This window comes from Parasteatoda tepidariorum, chromosome 1 (genome assembly GCF_982258835.1).
Source record: "Parasteatoda tepidariorum strain Cologne lab strain chromosome 1, Ptep-v5.0, whole genome shotgun sequence".
Taxonomy (NCBI): Eukaryota; Metazoa; Arthropoda; class Arachnida; order Araneae; family Theridiidae; genus Parasteatoda; species Parasteatoda tepidariorum.
The window spans coordinates 125,737,191-125,760,325 of record NC_141755.1 but is presented as its reverse complement, the minus strand read 5'-3'; the positions used below and the strand labels follow the sequence as shown (position 1 = coordinate 125,760,325).

The 23,135-nt window shown below is 29.1% G+C and overlaps 1 long non-coding RNA gene across 1 annotated transcript in view; it reads right to left on the bottom strand.

Moving 5' to 3' along the window:
- The window catches only part of LOC147816900 (uncharacterized), a 58,862-nt gene extending 36,168 nt beyond the window's left edge, over positions 1-22,694 (bottom strand). The window contains exon 1 of the long non-coding RNA XR_015429484.1: positions 22,282-22,694. This is a non-coding gene — a long non-coding RNA (uncharacterized LOC147816900). The remainder of the gene's footprint in view (positions 1-22,281) is intronic.
- Positions 22,695-23,135: the final 441 nt, after the last annotated feature.

Below are 23,135 nucleotides of genomic sequence, written 5' to 3'. Positions count from 1 at the left end.
ATTTCTTACTTAACACAAAGACGTGTAGATCATAAGCAAACTATCATCGAAGTTGTACACAAAACAAAAATGTATCACGTGATATAACCAAAACATCTAAAGAAAGAATCATATTTCAACAAATTCAATGCGCTGTATTTAATTAACTTCACATTCATTTGACATTCTAAACTCATGTGGAAGAACTTGGCTCAATTTTGACACGCCATTTTGTTTAGGGACGATGACGTCACAGGTCACATGTGTGGGTATGTTTGATATTCTTCCTCTTGAAGAGCAAGTACCCAATAGCAACGCATAACACACAATTTGTAGCCACCCCAGGGGGGGGGGAATGCATTTCTGAAACGGGACATATTCTTCTTCGTGCTCCATCGAAAAGAAATCAAATGGATGAAAGTACGATAGGTTATTATTTTTGTGAAGAAAGAAAATCTTGCATAAAATGTTCTTTTATGAAGTTGAGTTTCCTCTAGAATAGATAGCCATTTTTACTAAAATAGTTTGCTTATTCTTTTACCAAAAATGTTTCGAAATGATGTAAAACCGATATGCTTTAAAATACTTTGTCTAAAGACTCGACTCCAGTAATAGTTATGAAAAGAAACAAAGTTAGAAAAAGTCTCTTTATTACGTGATTGGAAGAAGTCAATTGTTTTCATTATTTTGAGACAATTATTTAAAACTATAGCATTTTATTAAATGCTTAACTTATCATAAAATGAACACTATAGAATTTCTTTTTTTGCAATACAATATTTCAGTGAAACTTTTTACAGAGCAGAAATCGGGAAAAGACAGCAGACACAATTATAGACCGTCGCATTTTGGACCTATCAAAATCTATTCATAATATTAATGTTAAAAATTATTTAAAATTTTCAAATTAAAATATACAGTATGTAATAAATCAGGGTGTTATTTCTGAACAAGGAGTGTTAAGTACAGAATAACCTTGAAACCTCTTTGTTCTTCGAAAAAGTTCGTCTGACGAATTGTAGACGGTCGTTCAGACAACAAGGAAAGGGGGTCGAAGAGATGTCGTCGCTCCTTTAAGAACCGCGCCGCCCCACCTACGCCTGGAATTTCCCATTTTCCGTGATGATGACCAATATCGTGATTCACTCATTCATGAGGTAATCAATAGGACGATAAACACGTGAAAAAGATTCTTCATTCATAATAAAGAAGAGAGTCTGCATCGAAAAAAAAAAACGTTTCTTTTTTTTATTTAATTTGTTAATAAAAATGATCTATTTAATTGTGTTAAAGAGTGATGGTCAAGAAGTTTTGTAGCCGACCCAATTTTTCGGGCTTACGACTAATCATGTTCAACTGAGTAGCCTGGTCATTTTGATCCCAATCCAGAAGACAAGGGAACTCCTGGATCAAGTATTGGGAGAAATTTTGCACTCGTGGAAGACTTTTTGATGGAACTAACCCGCATTTGCGTTACACGGAGAGGAAGACCATGAGAACATCCCACGGTCAGTCTGACGGCAAGGGGACTCTAACCTATGATCCGTCTACCACTGAGGATATTTTACGTCAGCACTGTGGTCGGTGCAAGCCGGATGCGGAATTCGTATCAACCAGTCATTCTGGGATTCGAACCCGGTTCACAAGATTGGAAGGCGAACGCTCTATCCCCTGAGCCATCGCGGCTCATGGTCAATAAGTTCCCCTTAATGTGAAATAAATACTGAATTTCATGTATGCTCAGAAATCAAACTGTTTCATGAAAATTGCATTGAAAAGGCTCTTCGCCGATCTTTTAGGAAAGAAGGACTGGACCCCTCTTTCCTGATTCTAAAATGCTATCGCATTATATATATATATCTATACATAATAATAAACGCGGCTGTGTGTGTGTGTGTGTGTGTGTCTGTAATCACAATATATCGCCCCAGAAGCCTCGCCCGGGCACGAAACTCGGCCCATAATTGTGTTTTGACATAATGAAGAAGTATTTTTTTTCTTTTTCAAAAATTTTGATTAGTTATTTAGTTATCAGTCATTTTGTAAGTCTATGCTTTTCGTCTGCTTTTTCGTCTTCAAAGAGCCATATTCAAAAAACTATTAAGAAATGCATATACTTTTCCCCACTCTTATAAATGTATGCTAATGCGAACCTCACAATTGAAATATTAATTTTCGACAACTTAAACCAATAATATACGAAGGAATTAATAATTTAATTGTAAAGTTCGCATTAGTTTTCATTTATTAAAGTGGAGAAAAGTTTAACTTTTGTATTAAAAATGTGGCAACATATTCGATACGTAAATAGAACGCTTCGCTTTGATATATTTGTCACTGTTCATAATTGTTATAATAAGTTTTTCTTCTTCTTTCCACGCTCTATTTTTTTTTCCTTAAGCGAAGACGATAATTTTTATGGCGATATTGTAGTACTTTGTACAACTAAAAATTCTTTTCACAACACTTTAAAAATATTTATTTTATTTTCTTTATATATACAGAGAACAGTCGGCAAAGAATTCAATTAGGTTGAAAAACATTTCGCTAAAAAGGAACGAATTCCAAAAGAAAAAATAAACAACTTAAAGAATAAAAATGCTGATGCCAGCCAATTTTTTGAAAGTTAACTTAGAAATAACAAACCAAACGATGTTAAATAACAAACCAAACGATGTTAACAAAATGACGTAGAAAGCGCAACTAGATCAAAATTATACAAGCACAACTAGATCAAATTATAATACCTGAGTGCTTGACGTAACAGATATAGAAATAGAATTTGATACCATAAAAAATTATATAGAAATAGAAATTGATACCATAAAAAATTTATTCGTTTTCGTGTTCTTTTCATGTATTTAGCATTTTAGTTTTTTTTTCTTAAGCGTTGTAGCTATGTAATTTCTAACATCCTCAAGAGCTATAACACATCTGCAGCAGAACTGGATAGGAAGACAAAATTGCTGGACAGGAACACTTTAATTGTCCACTAATCTTTAAAATCTTCTAATCTTTGTCCACTATGTTTTAAAAAACTTTATTTGTGAAAACCTTCAGCGTGGCGGACAGCTGGCCGCCTTAGGCGGCTAGTATTAAATAAATATAATTAAAATCTTCTAATTTTGAAAGATATTTCATCAACGAACAATATTATACAGATGCCATAATTTCATCGAAAAAATCACCTCGGATTGATAACAAACTCATTAACATGTATTTTGCTGAGATGGATAAAAAATGAATGAAAATTAACTGAAAATGAAAAGAATTGTTTGCCAACGGAAATGTATTTCAAAATTTAGATTAAAGCTTTTAACGATATTTTGGATGTTGAATATATAAATGGATGATAAGATAGTTAAAAGTCCCTTTCGTCTCACAAAAACTCATAAGATAATTTTTTAATTATATTTTTGTAATCACTTCACCGACACGAGCTTTTCACCAACATGTCATTACACAAAGACAATTATTTCGCTGACATAATCATTCCGCCGATAAGATCTCGTACATCTTGATCAATATAACTTGTAATATAACCAATATTACAGTCAATCTTTTTTGTGCTATGCATGTTTTACTATAAACCTGATAGTTAGAGAGTTTGGTAAGAAATTAATTGTTTTAGGAAAAACTAAATTATGCATAGTAATTGGTGTTTTCAAACGCCTCACAGTCATAACAATTATTCTCAATTAAAATATTTGTTTTGTTTTTTTGATTTTTTAAATAATTTCCAAAATGTTTCTGAATCCAAAATAAATCAAAAATAATATCTTAACGAGCGTTTTGAGTAATTAAATTTCCGCAAAATAATGAGTTCATAAAAAAATGTTCAGAGATGAAAGATATTCGGTACAGAATATAGATTGATCTTGTCGGCCAAGTAATGGTGTCAGCAAAATGTCGGCGATCTATCGGTGAAATGAAGGCCGGCGATGTCAATAACAATAAAAATGACCAACTGTGTCATTATTTCGTACAAAATAGCGTGAAGGCTTACGAATAAAAATTACAATTAAAATGCAAAACTTTCAAACAAAAGAGAAAATTGAAAATCTTTTGATACATTAAGCTCAAAACAATCATAAATAGATAGAATTTTAAAAAGTCTTACTATTCATTCTTTTAATGGAATTGCCATTTTATTCTACCTGTCACATTAAGCTTATATAAATATTGATAAAGGTATGTATACTATAAAGAATTTCTTTTAAAATTATTTTTTAGCAAACATTTAGTTTAAATCTTATCATCATCGATGTTTTTCGATACAATCATTGAGACTCCAAGAAATAAATTATCATTTAAAACTGAATTTTTAAAACGAATGTTTAAGAGAACAAATATAAAAAATTGCGCTGATTTATTTTATCAAAATGTTGCTCACCCTCCCATAGGATATGAAATCGATGCAATGTTTGACAAAAGAATTCAGAGAAATAACTTATTTCTTTAAAAAGATTGGATTTTAGTCATAAAGAAGAGTTTATTTACTGTCATTATTTTATTTAATACACGCACAAGTCAGCTTTTAATAAGTATAATGGTTTTATAACCAATATTTTTATAAACTACCGAGTTGATTAGGTTGCACATCTGTGAGATTTAAGAAAATTATCTCCAAAAATGGAACTTCCGTGAGTAGTTATTACGTATATAATTCAGTAACACACATTAGGCAGTTAAGTCATTCTTAAAACATTTAAATATTTGTATAAATTTTCTAAACAAAAAAAAATTGATATTTTCCTTTGTATCTTAAAAGAATCCCAAGATGCACGCGATGTCAAGAAAAATACGAATGTTTCTAATCTTCATAATCAATTTTTTAAAATAAATATAATCTTGTTAATACCTGATACATCATGGTCAAAAAATATGAATATCATAGAGTTTACGTCTCGCCATTCTGTTATTAAATAAAATAAAAAATAACTGATAAAAGGAATCTTTTCCTAAATGCAAATATAAACCAACTTCTGCTTAGTATGTTGACTATTTACATTAAAATGAGTTAAAAACTATGAAGATTCGTACAATTTCACAAGAAATTTCCAAATATGGTTCTAAATCTTTTTGATTTAATTCATAATTCATATAATAGCTGTTAAGTGTCATTTATTATTTTCCAAATATATATCTTAATTGTTTTTTTTTCTTGAGGGGGGCTAAAAAATATTACTATAAATGATGTAGTTTCTGTCTCGATTTTCCCCATGAAAAATTCTGATTAATAAATGAAAGCCGCTCCTTCGTGTATTCACTATTTACATTAAAAATATTCAAATAATTCTAGCCCGATTATTTTTTTGAGAGTTTACTCAAACTATTTTCGTTTAAGAGAAAAAAAAACTTTTTTAACTTCTGAGCAATTAAGACCAAGTGAAAAAAATACATATATATATATAAATAAACATTTTAATTGAGTACCATGTTTTGTGGTTTATTTTTTAAATCCTAAACGATAGATTTTTTTTTTGTTGAAAAATAATGATAACATGATAAACCACCCTTTTAACTAAAATTGTTATTTGTTAAAAGTGTTTCTAACTCAATAACCATTATTAAACGAAAAGTAGAACTGGGCTTATTTTACATAGTTTAGTATTCTTATAGAAATAAAAATTGAAATAATTATTAAGATTTATTTTCAATCGTTACTAAAATGGATGTTTTTATATGAATCTTTGGCTTGTGTCCTACGAAAATTATAGAGCATTTTATTTAAAACCATTTTTGTAAGATTCTATAAAATCTAGCATAATTTAGAATTATGAAGTTTTTAAAGTGATATTTCCGATTTTTGAACTGACTACTTACTCTTCCGTAAATAAAAATTAAAAAATATGACTTTTTTTTTTACATTTTATTGAAAGCATTTTTTTGCTATAAAACAAATTTCAGAAAGTATCTCTTCCAAATTATGTCATTTAAAATAACATATAAAATAAATTATGTAAAAATTTGTATTGCAAACAATTAAAAATTCTTTTTAATGAAGTAACTAGTTACAGGTTAAAATGTTAAAAAAATAAAAGGAACATTAACGATCCTTGACTGAACTATAAAGACCCTATTTTTCAGGGGTTTTGTTTTATTTATTTTTTTAAATTTAGTTCATATTTTAAAGTGCATTCTCCACTATTATTAAGGTCTAAACTCTTTATTATGAATATTACATTGTAGAATCTTTGCGGTGCGTAGGGGAATTTTCGTCAAATAATCCACTATTCAGGAGAAATTTTGTCTAATAACTTATCATTTAGAAGAAAGTTTGATCCTATAATCCACCTTTTAAAAGGAATTTAGTCAAATAATACACCGTTTCGAAGAAACTTTGCCAGATAATCCCCCGTTCAGACGAATTTTTGTCAAATAATCCATCTTACAGATAAAATTTTATCAAATGTTCCACTCCTCAGAAGAAATTTTGACAAATTATCCCACATACAGACAACATTTTATCAAATAATCTACTGTTCAGCAGAAATGACGTCAATCAATCAGGGAAAAATGTGTCAAACAATCTAATGTTCAGTAGAAATGACGTCAATCAATCAGGGAAAAATGTGTCAAATAATCTACTGTTCAGTAGAAATGACGTCAATCAATCAGAGAAAAATGTGTCAAATAATCAAATGTTCAGTAGAAATGACGTCAATCAATTAGGAAAAAATGTGTCAAATAATCTACTGTTCAGGGAAAATGTTGCCAAATAATTCACTGTCCAAGAGAAATTTTCCATCAACACTGTTGGGAATGTTTAAAACGGAAAAAATTTATCACTCAATTAAAAGTTGTTCACCGTTTATTATTATTTGGAGCACTAAATACGCTGTAAGAGTAATAAACAATTCGGATTAAAATTGAGCCCTGTAAGCAATTTGTTTCCTTTCATAAAATTTCTTCTATTTTAATTATGGTTCAAATGGTACGAAATAATGTAGAAATGATTTTTTAGTCATTGGAGCGGGTCCTATTTTAAACAAGAAAAAAAAACTTCTTCATTTCAGTTCTTTTCTTTTTTCGTTCGTCATCACATTAAAATAATGTTTTTACGAACTATTATTATTATTTAAGTTTAAACTGCATTTTAAGAGAGAATACAGAGGTGCGCATCGACCGTGTTGAAGAGACCGTCTGAAGTCCAGACACTCTCTTCGAGGTCACTGCTCCTGATTTTCTCCTTTTTCCTGGAATGCGTCCCAAAGAACTTCGGGATCGACAGGTCGTTGAACTGATAATGTCCCGAAGTATAAGATTTCCCGTCTGCGCTTAATACAATCCTTTACTTTTCACCAAAAACACAAAACACACAATATTTTAATCGGTGGAAACGTTTATTGTGATTTTTAAATATTTGAAAATATACTTCAATTCCTGTTTGAAATTGTTTTTGTAAATTTCAGTGAGAATAAAAATAAAATTTATTAGTTATCGGGTAAATGGAGATGCTGGAACATTAGGAGGCATTATTAAAAATAAAGCTTCCTTCTTTGCCACATGACAGGCTATATTACACAACCGTATAGTTTCAGATTAAAAACAAAGTAATGGATTAAATTTTATTTTCAAATGTGTTTTAATGGCATTTATGAGCATAAGAAATTCTACGTGGACTTATTTTGTATGAAATGAGATTAGGGTTTACAACAGTCATAAAATAAAATATTGGATAGAATTCATTTTCAAACAGTGTAACAAATTATGTTCTTATAAGAAAGCGAGAGGGTAATTCTGAACTCAATGAAAAAGAATTTATCGATAAAACGGAATCTAGAAGGAACATTGGTCACAACGTCTATTCTCAAGCATTTGTGCAACTTTCAGTTCTTCAATCGTTTCGATTATTCTTCATGTAGCGCAAATGCTGGGTGAGTTGCATCAAGAAGGCAAATTTCTCCCGATACTTAATCCAGGAGTTCCCTCGTGGAATTGGGTTCAAAATGACAAGGCTACGGAGTGTCATAAACCTTAAATAGGATCGGGCTGTTCAACGACAGTTATAAAATAAAATAACAACATTGTTTTTGGGATGTCTGCGTATGTTGTCGGAGGTTCTTGATTGTAACGCGGACAAAATTTTCTCTGCACTGTCATAACAGAATGACAATTGGGTATTTTTTTTAAAAAACACAACTACTTCCACTTTGTAGGAATAACATTTACCATGACGCAATGCTAAATTCTATGCCACTATCCACATAAATGCCACTATCCACATAAATCAATTATTAATCAAAAATCGAATATCAATTACTTTTCTTTATAATGCAATAAAATCTGGCGAGCAGCTATTTAAACGATCAAACACTTCGTTTGTTTATTTGTGGCTTGAAGTTAGGCTCGCAGAAAATACCGTTCATGGGTTAAAATTAGTAGGAATAACACAACCTGTTACGTAGGCAATAGTATACCCAATTGTCAAATTCTAACACGCAGAATGCGCGGGACTCGCCATTTTCACTCATTATCTTGCGCATGCGCCTTATCTAAAGAAATTTTAAAGTTCCATCTGAGTGTTAATCTTATGGATAAATTATTTTTCGTTAAATAGTTATAACTGTTTATAATCCCTCTATTTATTTTTCAACTTTACAACAATGTGTCTCAAAAACCAAAATACCTCTAGTAGTTTTTTTTTTTGGTGGAATGAATTAGTCTTCAAACTTGGCGGTATTGTTGGGAAAAGCATTCTAAACGCGCATTCTAGGGTGACGACAGATCGATGAGGATAAACAGATTATGACACACTTCAATATACAGTTCAATCAACGCTTTTCTTTTCACACTATCTTTAAGGGGCTTTTTGGAATAGGTATCATTTTTGTGACACATCTGAATGGTGAATAATGGTGAACCTGTTTTTGTCAGATTGTAAAAATAAAGCCTCGTCAAAAATCACTCAACAGATTTAATGTCTTGAATAAAAATAAAATGATACCGAACATTAAAATTATAATAAGTGAAATGCAGTCCATATTTCCAAAACCACCCTATTTAACCTGTTGTTCTTTAATATTACATCCACATGGATAAGGCGAAATATGGATCACTGGAAAGTGCATTTAAAAAAACTTTTGATCTGCTGATTAAATTTCAAAATTCTAGAACTCAATCGTATGGGTTCGAAAGGTCTCACTTTAAATAGTGCTTTGCGCAAACGATATTTTAATTCACAAAAATATACATTTTCCGAATAAATATTTTGTCGTAGGATTGGATACTCATTACTTTGTTTATAGGAGTGCCTGGGATCACCCATTTGATGTACGTCATTTCAAAAGACAAAATTCAATCGACAGAATAGTTTTTGCGAAAGATGAACTATAAGTAGGAAGAAATATGCAAACTTTCGACCACTTTTCGTGCCTTAACTATGTTCCAAATGGCGGCCTATCTCCTCGTATTTTAAAACAATCCAAATGAGTGAAGAAGTCGTGTGTGTTAGGAAGGATGTACAATTTTTGTATCTGCTTTTCGAAAGCATTGTTTTCATTCATTTTTTATATATACTTTAAGGTTATATTCTCGGCTTATTCAATGTGAGGAAACTAAATTTATTTTTTTTTTTAAATCTTTTTTGTGTGATTTATTATCAGTGATGTTCTGAAAAGAATCTCCTCGTTAACCATCGTTTTTTTTTTTTTTACTTCATATTCTGTTATCTCCATCTAATATATAAGCATAATAAATAAACACAAAAAGGAAAAAAAAACGAAGAAAATTAAGAAAAACAATACGTTTTATTTACTGCGCATAAGAAAGTAACTCATAAAATAAGTTCAAAATGTAGAGAAAACATGGAAAAAATTACAGAACAATAAAAAAAGGGAAAAAAATAAAAATAATAAAAATCCGAAAAAAAGAGGGGAAATCTGGGAAACGAAAGATATAATCTTTTCGTCAACTCACACGATTATATCCGCAAAAGGGAGTGCACTCTTTTTCGCGGATATAATTGTGTGAGCTGATGAAAAGATTATATCTCTCGTTTTCCAGATTTTTACTTGTTCATTTATTTATTTTTGCACTTTGTATATATATATATATATAAATAATGAGAACTTTTTTACATTTACATCCTTCTCACTTTACACTAGTTCATTATTCAAGTAATGCTTCATTTCGGAGGGGGTTTCATCCCCAAAACATAGCCACTGCCTCGGTCAGTAATAGGGACGAATATTTCCTCTGATGGGGGGAGGGGAAGAGTAAGGGATGATTTGATAGCAGTTTTCACCAATGAAATGTTAAAGATCGCTCGAAATAGAGACGTTTATTTATTTTTTAAAATTTAGAAACAATAAAATGATAAAAAAAAATATATATTATTTTAAATTCATTAGGCGTATATTGGGTGGAATCTTAGAAGGGTTCCAACCATAACCTCTTGAGCATAAATGTGTCTGTGACGAAAGATGTCTGGCAAAATAGCATTAAGAGGTGGGAAAACCTTTACTATCTATAACTAAGCATCAATTAGCTGCACCATAAGTAGTCTAAAAATATTCACACCATGAAAGAAATAATTAAAGGTTTCTAATCATTTATCCTGCCACACTAAAATCATCAGTAAACTCATGAAATTAGACAACTTTTTTGATACCAATAACTTGGTCCGTGACAGAGCTTTTCAATGAGGCGGGGGCCGGGTTCGAATTCCAGCTTGCACCCACCACAGTGCTGACGTAAAATATCCTCAGTGGGATCATGGGAGAAGTAACCTTGCCACCGGACTAAACGCGGGAGGTTTTCGTGGTGTTCCATTCCACGTAAATGTGGATTAGTTCCATCAAAGAGTCATCCACGAAAGGCAAATGTCTGCCAATACTTGATCCAGGAATTTCCTTGTCTTCTGGATTGGGTTCAAAATGACAAGGCTACGGAGTTGAACATGAGTAAATTGGGTAGGTTGTTCAACGACGGTTATAAAAAAAGAATTCACGAGTACTTTACAAGATTTTATTTATATTTATTAAATTCACATAAACAAACTGTATTATCGTTTTCTTGATAGATATACTATAGATTGTAGGTCCAAGATTTATGAAAATTAAAACGTGCATCCTAAGAATGAAAATAAGTACTTTTAAAAGCATATTTTGACTCCCAATAAATCGAAAAATATCAATATTTTTTAATTTTAAAATCATTTTTACTAAACACCGTAAATATTTGATTGTGAATACTGTCATTGAATATAATAATATAGCGACCCATGTATCATCATTTAAATGAGTTAGGTTGAAAGAAATTATAAACTAATTCATTAAATATATAAATTAATATATAGTTATTTATAATGAAATATCGATATTTTTAAAGGTGATATCCAAAATCCCACTTTATCTCCCATTTCCATAAACATTATCGCATACTTCAATATCCATTGGAAATAAAAGAGAAAACTCTAAAATGATAATTTAATGTTCTTATTGAAAATATCTTTGCAAGAAATTGTGACCTCTATTAAGTGAACACGAGATCTTTTTAAAAATCATTGTTAATTAAAAAAATCTCTTTTAATGCTTCAATATCCTAAACAATTGGAAATAAAAGAGAAAACTCAACTTTAAAATGATAATTCAGTGTTTTTCATTGAAAATTAGATTATTATTATCTAAAACAACAAAATGTGAAAAAGTTGGTAAGACTTTTGATGCTTCATTGCACTTAACTATTGGAAATAAAAGAGAAAACTCTAAAATTATAATTTACCTAATGTTCTTATTGAAAATATTTTTCAAGAAATCGTGACGTCTATTGAAAATCAACACGAGACCTTTTTAAAAATCCCTCTTATTGTTATCTAAAATAACCAAAGTTTTCTATAATAACCATTTTTAAAAACATATCTTGCATTCGTGAAAAATATTTATTTTACTATTGTTAATAACTCTGTTTATGTTCCAAGACTTATATCTAAAGCATATTATAAAAAATGAGAGAAAAACGTGAGTAGATTACAAATAAATTTATAAAAATTTATTTTGTACATTATTACAAATAAATTTACAATAAACTGTAACAGACAATGAAGACGCAACGAAACAAGAAAAATTGGAAGGAAAAAAAAACATATTAATCGAAAAATACAAAATAAAACTTATCAAGTAAAAAATTAGAAAATAAAAATTCAAGAAAAATTCACACGATATAACACAAAATATACAAAGCGAATGTCCTTTCACTTACCGCATCTTGCAAAAATTATTTAAAATTTTTTTTAACAAGTTTGTCAGATTGCAAATTATGAAAATAAAAGATAATACTAAATAAATGACAATGGGATATTTCTTATGGCGCGTTTTTGCTGAAGTTCAGAACGTTTGACAGTTACCCTGGATTGGCTCGAAACTGAATGTGCGGAAGGTAATTACTGGATAATTCAAAGTTAATAACTAATAAAATATCGAATTTTAATGATAACATTTTAATTTGAATGATTTTTAGAGAAATTATAAACATTTACTGATAAACAATTGACTGAAAAAATCCTTTAATCTTAAGATTTTTAGCCACAGATTTGCCCGGATTGGATTTGCACAACGTTAAAATGTAAATTTAGTTAAGAAATAAATTTTTAATAAACTCATTATTAATTATAACATACAATTAATGATTTTATATAGAATGTAATTACCTTAGTTGGATATCATTGTTTTTTTTAATCAAATTTTGGAACTGTTTGTCTCTATGTTTTTTGAATAAATATACATTAATTTAAATTCTTTTCATTCTATTTATTTGATTAAAAGTAGTATTTAAATGAATGTGAATCATGAATGGTGTGAATAATAAATTAGCTAGAAGTGATGAAAAAGCCTTGAGGTATTCCATCTATTTGAAGAAAAATTTATTTTCCATTGTCAAGTTTAAAAAGACAAATATTAATAAGAATTTAATCAAAATCGCAATTAAGAATATTTGGATGAGTCTGATAGGTAATAGGGATAAGGCAATAAATACTTAAAAGTTTTTTTTTTATTCCACCTATTTTATTAATTATGTTTTCTTAGAAACCTAATGATTGCGAAAAATGTAATAAAACATAATTAATAATATTCAATAAGCAGTTATTTGGTCTTTCAACGAAGCAGCAGTCATTTATGAAAGTAATCTCGAAATTTTCAAAAATCAATAGAAAATGTCTCTTTGCTGGATATAATGGTTAACGAAAAGAACAGTTTTAATTTGTTCCACGCTAAAACGGTTCTTTTAGTTTCATAAAAAAAAAAAAAAAATCCTACTTTGTAGCTACATAGTTTCTATTTCCCGCTTTCTGAAAATATTGTTTTAAATCACTCACACAGTGTTCCTGATTAAACTATGGTGAGAGGCACCCTGAGTATCGGTACTTCTTCTAGCAGCCTTTTAATATATTTCTTTGTCCCGATGTTGTATTACATAGAGTGGCGGCACTACATTGTATGAATCATGTTATAAACATAAAAATAGATTTGGAATCAAAACGTTACATGGAGAGGAAGATCGGTTAGTCTGACTGTACTCATTAGTACCATTTCTTCATTTAGTACACTATTTTACTTCAAATAATAACTATTGACTATCATTGGCTTTTTTTTAACACATTTACCTTCAGCGATTTAGTACCATCTCTCCATTCATTTTGATTTCAGTACAATTTTTTTTATTTTATTTCAATTGCCGTCGATTATAAATTGTTTAATTTTATATTAACACGCTTTAAAATCATAACTATAAATAAAAAAATAAACTCGTGGTTTCAGGCAGGGTTCGCAAAGATGGGGACAACCCGAAAAGACCCAGTGGGTTTTCTCACATTGGCCGCATTGAAAAAACCTCTCTTTATACCTATCCTATCTGAAAAACCTTTCACTTTTATCGGGAATGAATGAATATTTTTTGCGTTATCAAAATTATGTTGTTGTTTTTTTACATGTTTTAAAAATTTTATATTTTTATACAAAACTAGATGAATAATGCATTAATCGGATTCATTTTCGATTTGACAAACAAAAAAAAAAAAAAAAAGATAAAACGAATTAGGCGCAATTTATTTGCCTTCGAAATGTAAGGCAGAGGATGGAGCGAGAAATTCAGGCAGGAAATTTTGTGGTAAATTGCTACAAAAATTTTAATTGTAAAGAAAATGTGTTGTAATTATAATACATTACTATTCATATTATAATTATAAAATATTACAATTTCAATATACAAGTACTTTGATTGCTATCATTTTAACACATAGGCTATTGAATTCGAGAATTTTTCGAAATCAAATAAATATTTTTTTAAAAAGATATTTTAACAAAATACAGACTTTACTTTCTAAAAGTATTTCAAAACTGTTCTTGCAACTAAAATTCTCATAATACTAAATTTTTTATCATGGTAAGGGGTGCTGGGAGAGGATGAAAGATTTAAACCTTTTAAGCAAAGGGCATGGTGAAATAATCATGGAAAAGGTATTATCTCTTAGAATTAAGATATAAATTCGGAATATTTTTCATAATTTGGGAATCATATCCAGGATGTTCCGTAACTTTTAATATGTATTTTTTTTGATGAAAATGCGAAATATGTAAATGAAGTATTTGAATGAAGTAGTTTATAAGAAATTATATATGAAGTCAAAAAAATAACTTTATAAATAAAGTTTAAAAAAAAAAGTACATACGTTAGGGGTGTTTATGAGAAGTCAAATTAGTACTACCGAAAAACACGAAGGCTATCGAATTCCAACAAAGCATTACGGATAATGAAATCATCAAATCTGCTTAGTTGTCGAAGAAAATAGAGAAGAATTTTTTAGAAACACATTTAAGAAAAATTGCAAATTTAGTTATTTTCTGCCCCCAAAATAAAGGAGGTAGTACAATAGGGCCTCCATGGTTTGGACCCCTTCTTGCTAATGTAACGTTTAAAATGTTTTTTTTTTTTTTTTTTCAAATTAATTGTGGCACAATTACAGCCAGTTCCAGTTGTTATTAATTCTTACTTACATTTTTTTTTTCCTTTTTAGATTCTCTGGGGATTTTCACAACAGAGATAATAATCGATGTGCTTTGGCTGAAATAGTAGTGCTATATGTTTAATTACATTTAGATGATTTGTTTTTTTTTTGTATAAATATCGGTATAAAAAGCTGATTTCCTTTCTGGCTAGAATAATATTTCAACTCCCTTACTCACTTTCGATTCATAACACAGAAATGAATTTTCGTGTACAGTAAAACATTTTAGATAAAATCGGATGATTCAACAGTTCTACCGTCCTTGAGCATGGGCACATCTTGGCAGTGCCCCGGGGGAACCAAACACTCAGGGCGGCATTTAGAATCTCACTTTTCATAAAGTGTATTAAAAAAAAAAAAACTAGGAATAAACAACATTGAATTATATATATATATTTTTTAAAATAAAAATATTCTCGCGTAAAAAGTGAGCCCTTTTTTTTTCAACCAATAGTGATTGATTATCAAGCAAACACTAATAATTTGAATTGTTTATCACCAGGAAAACTTAAAAAGTCAACCAAAATATATTTTTCTACGGTAAAATGAAGTTTTTAGGTACTTAACTCTCATAATGTCTCCCTAGCATGCTCTCTTTAGTATTTATAATGAGTTAAATAAAGTAATCACATCGAAAGAATGAGGAGAGAAACTTTTAAAACTGGTTATTTGCATTGGAAGATGTTTTAATAACTGATTTTAATAGTTGTGAATTCATACCTTTCGATTTTTTTTTGTATTTGTTAAACCTTTATTTTTAAATTTAATTACTTTAATTAGCTTCTATGGTTTTGAAAATTATTTTATTATTTAAGATTACAATTGGTTTGCATCTCATTTTTTTTTTAAAGTACGCATAGTTTAAAAATGGTTTATTTCATGTGCATTGAATTTTTTGGGGTGATATATGTTTGTTAAAATTATTGCATACCTTAAAAATGCTTTATTTTATGCATGTGAAATTTTTTAGCAGTATATGACATGTTATAGGAACCCAAAATATTTCGATGCCCTGCTTTTAAGACGGTCCTGGTCAGGGCTCGAAAAAACTCAGAAATTTCACCCGTCCCCGAGGACGGCTTGCCCAACAACGTACCCGTCCTCCTTTAAAATTAACCCGTAGCTTCTAAATAAATAAAAATATAATTTTCTCTTATTTAATACTAACATTTATATAAATTACACAATGAATTAGTAGTTACAAGGATTAAAAATACTAGGATTACATTATACAGTAATAAATGAAATACTAAGTTACTAATAATAATCTAGTATTTCTTTTATGAAATAATTTATTTCTTTTATGAAATAATTTAAATGACAAAGGTCAAGTTATCTGGAATGTCAATTTATCCGAGGGTACAGCGTTTTTTAAAGAATCAAGTAGGACGTTTGCCAGTTCCACAATCAAGCCAATGATTTTTAGAGGTTTCTGCACAGAAATCTGAAGGGGGTTTTCCATTTAGATAGATGTTCATAATTGCTTTTAACGATTCTTGTTTAAGAACAGTATATAATGTGTTTTTTTGTAAGTTCATCGCTGAAAAGCCTATTTCAACTGTTGCAGTACTTCCAGACAGAGAAAACATCAATTCCACCATGCGCTGTATGTTGCTGTATTGTGGGTCATTTTGCTGCATTAGGCCTTTATGGGCTGAATTTTCGCTGGAGGGCTGAAATTTTCTGGTGTTTAACGATGTTATGTATCTTAAATTTTAATGACAACCATTAAAATTTAAGATATATTCCAACAAAAACTGAAAATGTATCACGAACATTAACGGGAAATGGGCCGTCCGCGCGGACGTCGGATTCGAGAAATTCGTTGTCCGCGGGGAATTTTTGACCGCCGAGGACGGGCGGACGGGTGGTTTTTCGAGCCCTGGTCCTGGTATTGAATTTAAAAACAGTATCTTACTTGTGAGCTGCAATTTTCATGATCAATAAATTAATCTTTCCTCGCGTACCTTTTGAAGCAAAAATAAAAATCTATGTTGAGGGCAAAGTTTTGATTGTGCCTTCGCATTCCTTTGATGACTTTTCAGATTTCATACTATCGAAACTGCCAAATTTGCTGCTATAATCAGGGACCGATCAAGTCAAATACAGGCCCACCATTTTGAAATTAAATAACTAAAGAGTAGTCCTTACAATAAAAAAAAAAAATCTGTTGAACTGCATGATTCAAGAGAAACATTCTACGAAATTTCGAAAGCAGACAATTCAAGATTTTTTTTTTTTTAAGATAAAGTTTACGCATGCATATATTAAAGCAAAATATAAAACAACAAAACAATGTTAAGTCAAAATAAAAATAGTTTGGTGATCACAAACAATTGATATCAGTGATTTTTGCTTAAAGTCACTGATTAGCTGAATTATTTTTTATTGTAAGCTGTAATTAGTTTTAATTTAGTACTTAAACCAACACAAAGTTAGCCCAGCTTTTATTAGTTTCAACGATAAGTTCAGCATGTATGCATTATAATTTTGATTAAAAATTACATTAACACATAAAAAATATCCAAAAAAGCCAAAATTATATCAACTCATAGAAAATTACACGTTTATTTAGAAATAACACATTTTAAAAAATTAAAATTCATAATCAATGAAAGAGTTATACTCAAAACATTTAATAGTATTCAATAGTAGATACATTTAAAAGTATTCAATGCAATAGACTTTTAAAAAAGATTTTTTATTACATTTTTTCAACAAATAGTTGAATGAGAATTTCCTGTTTTGTTCCGATTCAACGTATACATTTTTCCTGCTTTAAAATTTGATCTTAAATATATATAAAAGCTAATTATAAAAAATGAAACCATGTTGTGTTCAAATAAAAATAGTTAAAAACATTCACAAACAAGAACTATCATGGATTTCGCTGTGTCATTAGTTAAATTAACATGAAGCACCATACTTTCGAATTTGATTAGTGCAATGTTTACGTGACTTTGGTTGTATCATAATATAAAGAAAATGCATTTTTCTAAAACTGTTCCTTCAAGTATTTAATAGTAACATTGAGGACCTTCAATTAATTTTTGAGCCTCCTCAGAAATTGTGGGCCCTAGGCTCATGCCTAATGGGCCTAGGCGATAATCGGGCCTTGGCGATAATCAGACAAAAGAAAAAGTTAAATATTTGCTGTGATGTTTGAAAACTCGTTACTTTCTTTTACATCCTTTTTTTTTTTAAAAAACTCTTTCATTGTTTATTTTCAATAGTAAAAATAATCTATTTTATATAGCTTAATGCAGCTGCTATAGATTTCCAAAAATTCTTACGATTTCATATTGGAGGAAGAAAAAAAAATTTCTTTCTCAAGGAGATTCAATTTGAGATCTTTTGAACATTTAACTTAAAAGAAATTGTGATTATTATTGTGAAATGTGTATAATAAGAGCCATTCATAGACAAAAAGACTGATAACCAGTTAGATGAATGTTAAGAGTTTCATTTTTTTTTTCTGCGATTAAATAATTTAATCTCATATTTTAAATTAGTTTAAAATGTAAATATTGATGTTTTTTCAAAACTTGCTCAGTTTTAATGATGTGTGAAATAATATTGTGTCAATTTTTAGTTTTGTATTCTAAACACACCCTTTTCAAACAGTCATCAAAGTTGTTCATTTTGATTGGGGGAGAATTCCCAGGGGTCTGTCCAGAGATTTTGTGAAATGTCCTGTTTTTTGTAAAGATTTTTTGTTTTAATGTAAATAAGTAGTAATTAGTAATTTTTGTTTTTTGTTTAAAAAAACTACTCATGATTTGTGAATATAAAATAAGCTTTAAGTCACATTCTTTCAACCAGGGTCCTGCTTTTGTGAACTTCGTGCAAATAGGGTCCTGTTATTGCAAAAATTTCTAAAAAACCTTTTCAAGAAATTTTTAAATTGTAAATAGATACAAGATTATGCTCAGCAATGGCTGCTACTAAATTAGAGATGCAACATACAAATATTTGGCATTTAGCCTATACTGCTCAACGCAGAATATTCATTTCGGACGAATAATGGAAACAAAAATCACTCACCTTTTCAATATTTTCAATTGGCATATTTTAAATAACACAACTCAGTTATGTATCACTTTTCATGTGTTGCGCATTAAGCAAATCGAAAAAATTTTTAAATTTATAAAATTTTATTTAGAAAATTGCCTAAAATTAGTTTTTATTTACATAATATTCTATTAATTAATTTTATGAGTAAATATGAATTTATCAATTATTTATTTGCAAAAAAATGTCATTGATTAAGAAAGTGCACACTGTGTTTGTAACAGTAGAAATGTTTTCTTAGAATACTACATTTAGAATTTAAACTAAAAAGGGAAACTTACTTTCTTCCTTCTTTGTTGTTACGGGAAAGGTTTATTCAATTTACAAAACAATAATGAAGATAAACAAATTTGTGAAGGGTCGGATTAAAAGATAAATTATTTTGTGAAGTGTCCGTTTTTATGGAAAGATATTTTGTGAAGGGTCCGTTAACGGAAACTTCACAAATTTCCCTAAACAGACCCATGAAGAAAAACATTTGTGTGTAATTTTCACCGGCATGATTTTATAATGAGTGATGAACTCCGGCAAATGTGGAAATTTTATCTAGTGATTCTCAACCATTTTTTTTTTGTCGCATTTAACTATTTTGAAATTTGACAATTTAAAAGTTGTTTACTTACCCTACAGTGTAATATAGTTTATGATAATAATCTTGAATGTGAAATGAAATAATATGTACTACAAAAACACTTTTATTAAGGGATTCATTATAAGTTAATAATAAGAATATCTTTAATGAGAAATGCTTGATGGTTTTTGATAATTTCAATAATATTGAGTCGTAAAAAATTTTTTCTTGCTGGTTATTAATTGTTGGCTTGTTTTTTAGATTTATTAATTGTTAAGTTTTTTTTTACATTAATTGTTATTTTTTGTGATTCCTTGTTAACTTGTTTTTTTTTTTTTTTGCTAATTATTAGCTTGTTTTTTGTTAGCGTGTCAACTTGTTTTTTTTTTTGTTAGTTATCCTCTGTTAATGTTGCTTTTATAACTATTAATTGTATAACTTGTTTTAATTGTTAGCTTTTATTTCCTTTTGTAAGTTAATATTTAGATTTCTTTCTTTTGTTAATGAATCTTTTTAACATTTTAAGATTGTCAGAGACAGGACTATCGAAGACAAAGATGTTCGCGTCGTTAAAGAGCGGAAAAGTTAAAAAAAAGTGCAAATTGTTTCCGGATTTTTAATAACTTTTTTTTTTAGATAAATAAAAAATATTTTTTTAAATACTTTAAAAAAAATAATTTTAATAATTTTTCTTCTACTGTCATTATTTTTTATTATTTTCCATATTTTCGCAATATTTTAACTTATATATAAATATATATATATTTATGTATATAAATTTAAACTTTACTCGCAATTAAAAAAGCATTACAAATTTTAAACTATATAATTTCTAAAATCACAAAAGTGACGCCAAAAAAGTGAGAATCACTGCATAAAAACTATTTATTTGATTTCAGTTTTGTACTTTTCATAAAATATGGGGTAATAAAAATTATAATTTTGATAACTTGTGTTTCCAATATCCGCATGAACACTACCAACTGAACGTTTCAAATACTGTATAGTAGTTTTATTTTCTTAACCAGAAACAGAATTGGTGTAAAATATAGTGGGAAAAAATTAAAAGAAAGTATAGTTATAATCAGTAAAAGATAAAAAAGAATTGTTATCACAATGAAAATATTATTACAGCAAACATAATAAATGCATTCATAATTACAAACAGTTTTATAATTAAATAACTTAGAAAATAGGATAGATTTGAAAATTATATTTAAAAAAACATATGCATTTAGTGATGCAGCCCTTTTTTAAACATTCTATTATTTTCAAATATTTTTTTAGCTGAAAAAGTATAATCAATTTTGGGGGTTCTTTTCTACCTGGAGTCTAGTAAGAAATTTTAAGTAAACGACTATAAATAGTCCAATTAAATACAAAAGAAATAAAAAGTGATATTTCTTAGCAATTAAAAAAAAAAAGTTTTGCGCAGAACAAAATATTCCAAACAATTAATGGACTGGTGTTCATTTTATCCAAAGTTATTATTTTCAGTTCAAATAAGAGTAAAAATAGCAATTTTTTTTTGGTCATTGATATAAATTATAAGCATTTAATACATACTTGTAATCTTTCCTTAATCAATGAAACAAATTTGATATGTTCGTAAAATAAAAAGTGAATAAAAATAAATATTTAAAGGACAACAATATCTTAAGAAATAGTTATAACAGAAAATTGTATCAACTTACAATCGTATAAAAACTTAGATAACGAATATTTTAAACTATGATTAGTATTGGTATTTAAATATTTTCACGATGGGACGTCCATAAATTGTATATTTTTGAAAAACATTATGTAACAAACTAATGTTCAAAAATTATAAGAAAGAAACATTGCAACGTACCATACTTAAAATTAGTATACACATTTTAAAAAACAACTAAGTTATAATAACCTTTAGGCAACTTAACAAAAAAATTTTTAAAAAAAAAGCGACAGAGAAAACAAGCGTTTTAATTTGAGAAATAATTGCATAATTAGAACATCTTGAGTAATGCTTTGGTCTATTTGAAAAATAAATCTAAAAATATTCAATAATAGTTCTACACTATAATGATAACTCCAAATGATAAGTATTTTTAGGTTGATAAGATAACAAATATTATCCTAGACCATAAACAAAAACTTGACCCATTTTGATTATCAACATACATTTTCAGAAAATAACAGTAAAAAAAAAAATAAAAAAAAAAAAAAGTATTTTTACAAGATAGAGACTTTTTAAAACCTTCCTTAAAAAAGAAAAAAAAGGACGATTTTTTTATTATTCTTATCATTAGAAAATTTTTTTCTGGGCAATTGTTGTGCAACTTTAAAGAACAATATCAATGCAAACAAGCTTAAAAATATATTCATCTCCCAATCTTCGATTATTTACAGCATTGTTTTATTAAAATAAAGAAAAGAAAACATCGTTTGCTTTCATCCGTTACTTTCTTAAATATTTATTTATTTTTTAAAGAAACGATCTAAGAAAGAAAAGTATCGTCTGCTTCAACCGATCGCGGTAGCCGAAGAATTTCGAAGTCCGATGTTTTAGGAATTCAAAAACGTCTGCCCCAAAAAGAACAACTTGTGGATTCCAACCCCTTTCAGAGGGATGTAGTCACCCCCGAAGAAGAGGATGAAGAAGATGAATTCTTACCTTCCCAATTCCGGTGGAAGATGGCGGCTGGAGTCGTAGAGCGAAGTGCCTCGGTGAGCTGTAAGCGGCATCGATCGTAGAGCAGCAGAGGCGGGCTTCTACAAGTACAATGGCCGTCTAGACTCGTGTCTAGACTGCTGCCGGGATACCGAAGGATCGATTCAACTCTTTTTTATTTTTTGTATCCTTGTTCGTATCTTGCGTTTTCTGCAAGATTTTGCGAGAGGAGGTGGAATGGGTCAGTGAACGCGCGATTTTTTTTATTTTCAAATATATGATCTATTCCCTTTAACAAACGCTTTCTAACCGACGCGCGCCTTGCGTGAAAGAACGTTCGAAAAGTCCAAAACAGCGAGGAAATAAAAACAAAACAATAAATGTGCGGGGGAAAGAAGAAAAAAAGGAATTCAAGGTTGAATATACCAACAATGCTGTCTGCCTGCTTTGGACAGTGCTGTGATAAAAACCTGGTTATTTTATTTATTTATTATTTTTTCCTATCCTTTCCTCACCGCAAAAAGGGAAACACCGGGTTTTTATTTTCGTTGCTTCTAATCGTTTTAACTGTCTGGAAATTCGTTATGATACTCGAATTCAAATGCATGTGATTTCATGCGCAAATAACAGATCCCCCTTAAGGGTAAAAACGACAGTCAGGCCGGATATCAAAGTGGCCGATTCAGTATGAATACTCTCACAAAGTAATCCCATGATCTTATCATTTTTTCAAAAAACTTATTAACCATTTTACAATAAAATGGTATTTACTTTCATAATAATTTAGAATTAAAATAAAGAATGCAGATAGAACAATCTAGTTGGTACGAGTTTTTATAAGTAACCCAAAATTATAT